Raw genomic sequence first — 10,215 nt, forward strand, 5'->3', positions numbered from 1 at the left:
TTTCTGTCTGTTAGTCATATGTTGTCTCCTTTGCGTGACCTCCAATCCGACCTGGTACACAACATATGCAACTCTATTTCTGTGCATGTTATATATACGAAATTCCTCTTATCTGTTAGCCATATGCTGTCTCCTTTGTGTAAAACCCCATTTATTTATTAAATAAATAAATAGATAAATGAAGGACATATAGCCCTAAAATCAATAATTATTAAGCAAGGTGTAATTTCGAGGAACTAATTGTAAAGATTTGAGAAGTCAAGGGTTAAAAGTGTATGTTTCAGATGGGTTCCGTAAAGAATTGTTAGGGCAGGGATTACTTGGTAATTATTTGGACTTCTTTTGAAAATAGTTTGTAGGGGAGGGGCTATTTTAGTAGAATCCGGACCTGAATTGTTAAGGATTTAATGATGAGGGTTTAAAGGGTAAAATATGGGATTTAATTTGAAAATGCAATTCTGGAGAGGGGCTATTTCTGCCATTATGGCAGCAACTTTGGAAAGGCATCGGGTATATATCGTTTAAGGGACCCTAACCCTAAATCATATTATAGCCGTCACCCCCTCACCCTTATATCTCCCATCTCCGGCGCCACCTCATTCTGATGCTCCTTATCCGCCGCCGACGATCAGATAGAGTCTCAAATGGCGCCGCCTGCTGCCTCACCATCGAAGAAGCCATCGTGGCTTTGCTGCCGGCGAAGACATGTCTCGCTACTGTTTCGTTGTCGACCCCTCGCACTCCCACAGTTGAAGACGGAGGCGCCGCTAGCCGGTGGTCAATGGTGCTTCAGTCCAAGGTGGTCTCTGCTCATCCTCCTCACCCGTTCTCCTGTTGCTATTTCCTATTCGTGACCGCTAGCCACTGCCGTTAGATGTCATTGTAGCCGCCTTCTAGTGCCGTTGTCTCCTCCGTACACCACCGTGAGGTGGGTGGTTGTGTTTATCTCCGAGCAAGGACGTGAGGGTGTGGCTGGTGTAGTCCCCAAGCGGGTTTGGATGTTGTTGTATTGTGCTAATTTTCGTGTGTGTGTGGGTTCTGTCGAATAGTTGCTGTGAAGAACCACTATGGCATCCGGCCATGGTGGCTGCCACCTCAAGGACCACAATAGCGGTTGTGTATGCTAATGTATGGGTTAATTTCGTGTGTGTGTTTATTTCCTTAGTGTGTGTTTGGCCGGAATTCTAGGTTCAAGGCACCACCACCACCGTGAGGTGGTGGCTGCCACCGTGTACCACCACCGACCACCGCAAGGGTGGTTGCGGGTGTGTGTTCATTTAGTATAGTGTGTGTGTTTTTCGTGAGTTCCTTGTAAATTGTAAAATTGGAATAATGAAAGGAAAATCAAACCACCACCTTAGGGTGGTGGCTGCCGCCACCGGCCGCCGTGTCGGGTGGCGGTGTGCTTAGTTGTGTTGTGATTTGGTTGGGATGTTTGGACACGGGACTGAAACCCTAATGGGCTTAAAGGAGCTCTAATGGGCCTAATGAAGCTTAATGGACTCTATTGGACCCAATAAAACCCTAATGGGCTTAATAATATTTTAGTGGGCTTAATAGGCCCAATAAAGCCCTAATTGACATAAAAGGCCAACAAGTTAATAAATGGGTTTGTCTTTGGGTTGGAAAACACTAATGCCAATTAAACCCTAATTTTTGAGAATTAATCGGGACGCACACGAGAATTATTTAATAACTTGAGATATTAAATAATAAACTTTGGCAAAGACTAATCTAAGCGATAATGGACTTAATGGATTAAGTCCTTAATGGGTTAAGTAGGAAACTTAACCCTAATCATCATTTTATGTGAAACCCTAATTTCACTTGGGTTTATTGTTGGGCCTTCCTTTTGGGCCTTGACGATCGGGTTATTAATGGGCCATCCAAAGTCAAGCAGTTAGACTAGAATAATTTAATGGGCCTAGGGTAAGGCCCATGTAAGGGGCTTGGGCCCAATTTGGAAAATTGGGCCATAGATGGGCCATAGTTTGGGCCTTAATGATTATATGATGTTGGGCCTTAGAATGAGACCATGTATAGGCCTAGGCCCAATTTGGAAAATTGGGCCATGTGTTGAGATTTGATTCCTAGTCGAGTTTGGGCCTATGGATTGGGCCTTGGGCTTGAATAAGCCAAGCTAGGGGTAATGTAGTAATTACCCAAAGAATATACGTATGATTATGTATTGGGACCCAATTATTAATTGGGTGTTATTTTGGTGTTGACAGTTCGGGAATCTGTCAGCCAGCAGCTGGGGTCGAGTCTGCAGGACTTCAGCAAGTGAGGGATTGTGTCTTCGGGACTTCAGCAGTGTGAGGTGAGTTTTCCTTCCAGTAGGAATGGGTCTAAGGCACCAAGGCCGGCCCGTATAGACGAGATGTTAGTATTAGAGTGTGGGTCGAGCCCGTATCTCTTGGTTGAGTTGATTATGATATATGCCAGTATAATAGAGTTGTCTATACTTGTTGTCTGTGTGATACTTGTATATTATGGGTTAGCGGTTGAGTGTGGGCAAGGCCCGTATCTCTCCGAGAGTGGAGTGTGGGCGAGGCCCGTACCTCCCAGATAGTGGAGTGGGCTAGGCCCGTATCTCCTGGCTAGCAGAGTGTGGGCAAGGCCCGTATCTCCTAGCTGTATTTTGTATGCTTTCATGGTATGTGGTATGATGGGGGAACTCACTAAGCTTCGTGCTTACAGTTTTCAGTTTTGGTTTTAGGTACTTCGTGTCTAAAGGAAAGGAGTCGGCTTGATCGCAGCGCATCACACTATGGTTTTCCGCACATGAGATCTTTGGGATTACACTATGATATTGTTTTATGATAACACGTTTGATTATTTCTACTTTGGTTTTGACATGAGATATGAATATGAATGTTTTATTACTGATGGTTTTATATTATAACTTAATCAAAACGAAATTTTTGGCCTGTATTTTTGGGATGTTACACTTTGTGTGACTTCCAATCCGACCTGGTACACAGCATATGCAATCTTCTACTTCTCAATCCCTCTTAAACAATAAGTAGTAGAAATCTGAATCTGTCCTCTCTATGAATGATTGTCTGATCACCCGGTATAAGGAGTACTCTGGAAGTTCTTGATGGCTGGGCCATATCAGGAAGCGGGAAACACGTTCTAGTACACTTAAAATTAAACACATACAGATTGTCTGTAGATCTCGCTGCTCGATTTAGGTGGACAACAATATCCCTGGTTGTAGTCAGTTAAATGGTCATAAGAAAATTTTATTTAAGAATTAGGGCCAATCATGATAATAAAGTTACAATTAGATATATGCATGTATCATGTCATTGGTAAATTGTCCAAAATTGTCATAAATTTTTCATGTTTAAGTGGACCACAATACTGGCGATCGATCAGACGAAGATGTGAAGATAAGGTTACCGACAAGTGGAATAAGGTTGTCCAACAACTTTGATCCCAAATCACTCTTAAAGTTAGATATCATTTTATTTTTGTTAAGTTTGTTCATAGTGTTCTTCTAATTTAAATGTTAGGGGAGAAAAAAAATTCAGAAAATTAAAAATTAAAAAAATAGTGTTATTTCTATTTTATTTCTTTTTCAGAAAATATGAAAAATCCAAAAATATTTTTGTTTTTGTTTTAATTTGTGTGTTAAGTTTTTTTTAGTTTTGTTTTGTCTTGAAAAGTGATTTCAGGTGAAGATGAAACTCATGGAGTTTGTGTTGAATATTTCTAAGCCAAAGGCTTCGTCCGTGAGCATCGAAAAATTCTCATTCGAAGGAGAAAGAAATGAAGATTATTCTTTCAAATTCAATCTTTTAACCCCAAAAGCAAGGTGAAGCTGAAATTAAAGATTATGTGACATATTGCATTGAAGCCTCTCCAAACAGTCTGCTGCTATCCTTAAACCTGTTGAAACGAACCAGAAGATTATTTCTCTCTCATGTTCTCTCGGAAGATTCTCAAGCTGAAAGCGCCATCTTTCAAGAATCAGTACAAGAAGCCTCCTCACCCAATGTGCGTTTAGAGTCAAATCTTGAAGAAAAGTTCAAGTGCTCAAGATGATGTCATTCATTGAAGATTCATGCAGAGCCAAGCTCTCGATGAAGATTAACAAGAAAAACCAGCTACTTTTTAGGGGGAGCTTGTTGGGTCAATTAAGAAAAGAAAGCTATAAACCAAGGGGGAGATTGTTCGGTCCAAATATGGTTTATACTTTGCTTTTTTGAGCAATTATATTTTTATGTAATATTTTATGAGTTTACAGTCTAGTTTATGGTCAGTGTTTACGGCCGTAAACAGGTTTACGGCTGTAAACCCATTTACGGCCCAAGTTCAGTTATCCCATACTCCCAAGTATAAATATAGGTGTTAGGGTGAGATCCCCATTTTCACATCCAGAAAAAACCGATTTTGTTTATGCTTTATAAAAATCAGAGTACTTCTTTTAGTAAAAATGTTGCGGAATTTGTTCCCAGAGAAACATGATAAATACGTTATTAAAACATTTTTGAAGAAACATAAGCATAAACAGAACTTACAATTATTTACACTAGTGATCTACATCTCTTTAAATCTCTTAGTGTAATGTCACTTCATATCGTCACCTGTGATATAAATAAACTGAGTGAGTCAGGTTGGGAAACCTGGTGAGTACATAGGGTTTTCAACCCATAACAATATAATTATTATGTTTAATTATCAAATAGTTAACCCAATTACCCATCCCCATTATCTTCTTTATTCTAAAGGATCTACCCTAAGAATCAGCTATTTCTTGTTCATTCATTCCTAAGGAGTATCCTAAGGAATAGGTATGAATTCCATCGTTGTAAATGACACATTTGTCAAGCACAATCTGCTAGTTCTGTCACTAGGGCGCAACTACCAAAATTGTGACATTCTCTATGGGGTGCATCTGCCAAAATAGTCCTTTAGGCGCATCTGCCGGGGTTATGAGGTTCTCTATTAGGCGCTTCTACCGGTAGAGTCTTTTAGGCGCTTCTGCCGGGATTTATTGACAGTATCGTTTTCGAGAGTCCACTCGCAATACATATCAATGGGTTTTTAGAGTACACTAGTGAACACATCGTTCACAACATCTACAGGTTGCGAGCCTGCTAGTGTTCCACTGGACTTTCTAGATTAGTCAGTGGTTGTCATCCATACTCTGTTTAATGACGGAGCCATCATTTGGGAAAAAGGCTTCTCACATCGTCCACCTCTCACCCTCACCTCACGGTTTATTTTACCTCTCAACTCATCATCCAACTCATATTTCATATATTACATCTACCCATGTCTTACCCTAACATTTTCGTAGATATAAAATATATATACAGTTTAAATCATTTAAAACATGTATAAAATCGTTCACCGAGCATACACAGCAAGTAAAGAGACAATATGCACACATAGCACGTAGTAAATACTTCATATCTATGTGTAAGTTGAAGGGGACCATGCACTCACCTGAAAGGTGATGACTCAGCACTCGGACAGGGCTTCAATACTCTCAAAACAATTTCCTTCGATAAAACCTAGTACCAATACCACTAGGGTTTAGTCTAACGATAACCGTGACAAATTAATTAGTCTGACTATTATTATTATTATATAAGCGTTAATAACACTCAATATAACTCATAATAATAGCTCAAATAATTATTTGAAGGACCTAATAACATTCCTATAATTATTTGAAAGCTATATTAAAAATTACGTAAGCGTAGCACACTTACAGCAAATTTTATCGAAAACCGAAACTTAATTGGAGCAGCGCTTCGAAACCGAAATGCTCTTTTTCTCGGGACTCCGGGAGCCTTGGGGCTTCCCTCGGGAGCTAGGGATTTTATCTAGGGCTTAGGGGTGGTTAGGGAGCTAGAGAGAGAAAGTATTTTAGAGAGAGAAGGAGAATTGGTGTGAAAATGTTGGAGACCCTCGCCCCTTTTTATACCCAGCGAGGCCTCGGATTACGCTGGGCGTAGTCCTGGGCTACGCTGGGCGTTCTTTGGATAAGGCGCCACCTGGACCCAGCTGTCTCGCATTTCATCGGAAGAGATAAGAACCGAAGTACGCTGGGCGTACCCGGCCTCGGACGCGGGGCGTAGATGCGAAGCGAGGCGACGCGGACCTTCCGAAGCCAAGCGATTCCGAACGCGGGGCGTTCTCTTCTTGTACGCGCTGCGTAGAGAGCCAGCTGTCATCCATCTGAAGCGAGTCGTGGGCAACAAGGAACGGCCTAGATCATGCCACATCATCATTTTTGCATCAGACTTCGCAAATTTCACTCTCGACTTCTAAAAATCATAACTTTCGCATACGAGTTCCGTTTTTGACGTTCTTTATATCCAGTGAAGGTGGGAACGTACTCTACAACTTTTGTTTAAACTCCGTTGGCAAATTTTGACTCGATTTTAAATTTTATATTATTAACAGGCCGGGACAGGATTGGTCCGTTAAATTCTCATAACTTCTTCATCCGACGTCCGTTTTCGCCCATCTTTTTCTCGTTACGCTACTCTTAACGAGATCTTCGATTCTCGTTTAGGTCGTGTCGGCTAAAAACCGCTCGATCTAATATTCGAATTTCGGGCTGTACACTGCTAATCCGAAACTTCGAAAAATCATAAATTCTTCATACGAAGTCAGATTTGGGCGCTCTTTTTATCGATGTTCTTAGTTTAACATATTCTACGACTTTTGTTTAGATCTCTAAGGCTAAATCTCTCTCTATCGTAAATTCAGTATTTACGCTTCCCAGTGCCGTGCCAGTTCCGTCGCGAAACTTCGACGGGTCATAACTTCTTCGTTATAACTCGGATTTCGGCGTTCTTTATATGTACGGGAACCTTGTGACATATAATACACCTTGGTACAAGTTATTTATTCTAAATAATCTTTTGTTGAAAATTCATTTTTGACCCCTATTGCCCCTAAATTAACTAGCCCGGATCTGTGGGCGTTACAATTATCTCCCCCTTAGGATGATTATGTCCCGGAATCATCAACGAAACAGGGCTTGTATAATGACTCCATACGTAATCTATTCATCCTAAGTCATAACTTCGATGTTTCTTTGAACGAGTATCCAACTCTTAGACTCCTTGACTACAGGCGGTGCCCGATCTTGCATCTGCTCTCTATCTCACGTTAGACTCTGAATTTTGACCTTCAAGTCTTAATGTCAATCCTCAGTTGATACGAACTTAAGATAAGTTCTCTTTATTATTACAATGGAACGATGTGTTACATTCTAATGACCTATCATCGCGTGATGCATTGCTTGGACTCAGGTCGTTTAGAGCAAATTCTGGAACCGTCTATACCTTCCTTCATGTTCTAATCACATCTTAAAAGGTAGCATTTCTAGAAACCGTCGAGATACTTCTACTGATCGCTTTGATTAATTCTTCTGGCTTAAGTCAGTGCTACATCAAACTTGGTTCTCTGAACCACGTAACATACTTATCGTAGTCGGACTCAATTCGATATGATCACTCGGGTCGGAATATCAACAATCTTTTTAGTCTTTACCGAAACGATGGTAACGACATACTTGAATAAAATGATATCAGTTACTAGCTTCTTGGTAACCTTGTGACCTTCCCTGATCCAAGCGTGAGTCCTGTGCTTCCGGTAGTATATGCATCTACTACCTTTCATACCTAATCATACTCGTCCCAAGTATTGTCTCGCATTTTTCCAACTCACCAGACAAGAAAATCACATAACAGCTTAACACATCAAATATCAAAATGAAGGTTTTTTATTATTCCTTGAAACTATTACATAGGTGTTTAAGTTCACCTTAGACTATGCCTCTAACAGGCTACATCATACGATTCTATGGCTACTTCATAACTCGATCCTTGGATGTCAAGCCGTCACTCCTGAATCCTCGCATTGTCATCTGCTTCGTCAAGGATCATTTGAAATGCTCTCGCCTTTGGCTTTGGCGGCATATTTGGCTTTGTAGCCCCCTCTCTCTTTGGGCAATCTTGCTTGAAGTGCCCTTCCTCATTACATTCGTAACACACCCTTTTATTGAATTTACACTCGTTGGCATAATGCCCATGCTTCCCACACTTGAAACAAGTTACTTCCTCACCGCATTTTCCAGAGTGTTTCTTTTTGCACTTCTCGCACCATCTTTCTTCACTCCCTCCTCCTCTAAACTTCCTGGTATTGGATTTGCTTCTCTCATTGGGCTTCGCAGACCCCTCAAACTTTCTCTTTTCGCCAACCTCGGTCTTGTTGGCGGCTCTTCCCTTGATCATCTCCTCAATCGACTTGGCAGCCCAGATAGCTGCCTCCAAAGTAGGTGCCTGACACACTGGCACTGCATATTCCCATGGAAGTCCTTTTGCGTACTTGTCAATTTTTGTCAGCTCATCCGGAACAAGACGTAAGGAGAACTCCATCTTCTCTGTGAAGTTCTTGGTGTATTCATCAACAGACATGCTTCCTTTCTTTAAGGTAAGGAATTGGTTTTCTAGCTCGAGCAGATTTTGGGTTGAGCAGTACCTACGTTTGAATTGCACCAGAAATTCTGCCCATGTCAGTTGCAGGGGCTCATTGGGGCTCAGTGTCTTTCCCAAGGTATTCCACCATCGTACAACGCCTCCTCGAAACTGACGCACTGCAAATGTGGTCTGTTGTTTTCCCTTGCAACCGCACGTCATGAAAGCTAATTCCATCTCCGAGATCCAATCCATGACCCCGATCGGATCCTCCTTTCCAGTGAAAGTCGATGGCTTGCAAGTCAGAAAATCCTTGTACTTGCATCCATTCCTCTCGACTTCGTCATCTTGGTTGTTTTGTCGAACTATTGGTGGGTTGACTTGACCAACAGTCCCACTGTAGTTTCCTTCCTCAGTCTGCCCTTCGTTCAACTCGGGCTGTTCGATCTGAATAGTCGCTTCCTCTCGATTTTGTTGGAGCAAACGTCTGGTTTCCTCCATTTAACGATCCAACATCGCTTGGATCATCGCTTGCACTCCGACTATCGTTATTGGCTCAGCAGCGGCTACCACAACCGGTATTTGCTCAATCGCTGGGGGTTGATCTCGGTTCCCATTTGCATTCACATTTCCGTTACGGTTTCTTGCCATCTTGATCTATACACCGAATAAGGTGAATCTAGACCTTTACTTAGGATTGACGTTTAAATCATCCTTATCACTCCGAAACGTTTATATGCTATTTCTAATATCGTAGTTAAACGCTTAGAATCCTAAACACATAAGGTTTCCAGATCCGGTCGGCAACAGACCATAGATCCGAACAAATAACAGCATATCAGGCACAAGCATTTAGCACATAAAAGCACTTTAGGCACAATTCCTAAAATAATCTAGTGCTCACACCTCACAATCATCGCTTAGCATTCTAAGTTTAAGTCTAGAAATCCTACAAATTTCTAGTTCGCTTAAACTAATGCTCTGATACCAACTGTGACATCCCCATTTTCACGGCTAGAAAAGTCCGATTTTGTTTATGCTTTATAAAAATCAGAGTACTTCTTTTAGTAAAAATGTTGCGGAATTTGTTCCCAGAGAAACATGATAAATACGTTATTAAAATATTTTCAAAGAAACGTATTTATTTCATTTTTAAAACGTTTGGGATGTCATCGTTAATATAGAAACATAAGCATAAACAGAGCTTACAATTATTTACACTAGTGATCTACATCTCCTTAAATCTCTCAGTGTAATGTCACTTCATATCGTCACCTGTGATATAAATAAACTGAGTGGGTCAGGTTGGGAAACCTGGTGAGTACATAGAGTTTTCAACCCACAATAATATAATTATTATGTTTAATCATCAAACAGTTAACCAAATTATCCATTCCCATTATCTTCTTTATTCTTAAGGATCTACCCTAAGAATCAGCCATTTTTTGTTCATTCATTCCTAAGGAGTATCCTAAGGAATAGGTATGAATTCCATCGTTGTAAATGACACATCTGTCAAGCACAATCTGCCAGTTCTGTCACTAGGGCGCAACTACCAAAATTGTGACATTCTCTATGGGGCGCATCTGCCGAAATAGTCCTTTAGGCGCATCTGCCGGGGTTATGAGGTTCTCTATTAGGCACTTCTGCCGGTAGAGTCCTTTAGGCGCTTCTGCCGGATTTTATTGACAGTATCGTTTTCGAGAGTCCACTCGTAATACATATCAATGGGGTTTTAGAGTACACCAGTGAACACGTCGTTCAC

At 41.1% G+C, this 10,215-nt stretch overlaps 1 long non-coding RNA gene across 1 annotated transcript; it reads left to right on the forward strand.

The window, feature by feature from the left end:
• Positions 1-552: 552 nt before the first annotated feature.
• Positions 553-4,331, forward strand: LOC128132214 (uncharacterized). Its single transcript, XR_008230304.1, has 3 exons — positions 553-1,128; positions 2,232-2,320; positions 2,720-4,331. It is a non-coding gene; the product is annotated as an uncharacterized LOC128132214 (long non-coding RNA).
• Positions 4,332-10,215: the final 5,884 nt, after the last annotated feature.

The sequence above is a fragment of the Lactuca sativa genome, chromosome 1 (assembly GCF_002870075.4).
Source record: "Lactuca sativa cultivar Salinas chromosome 1, Lsat_Salinas_v11, whole genome shotgun sequence".
In the NCBI taxonomy this organism is placed as follows: Eukaryota; Viridiplantae; Streptophyta; class Magnoliopsida; order Asterales; family Asteraceae; genus Lactuca; species Lactuca sativa.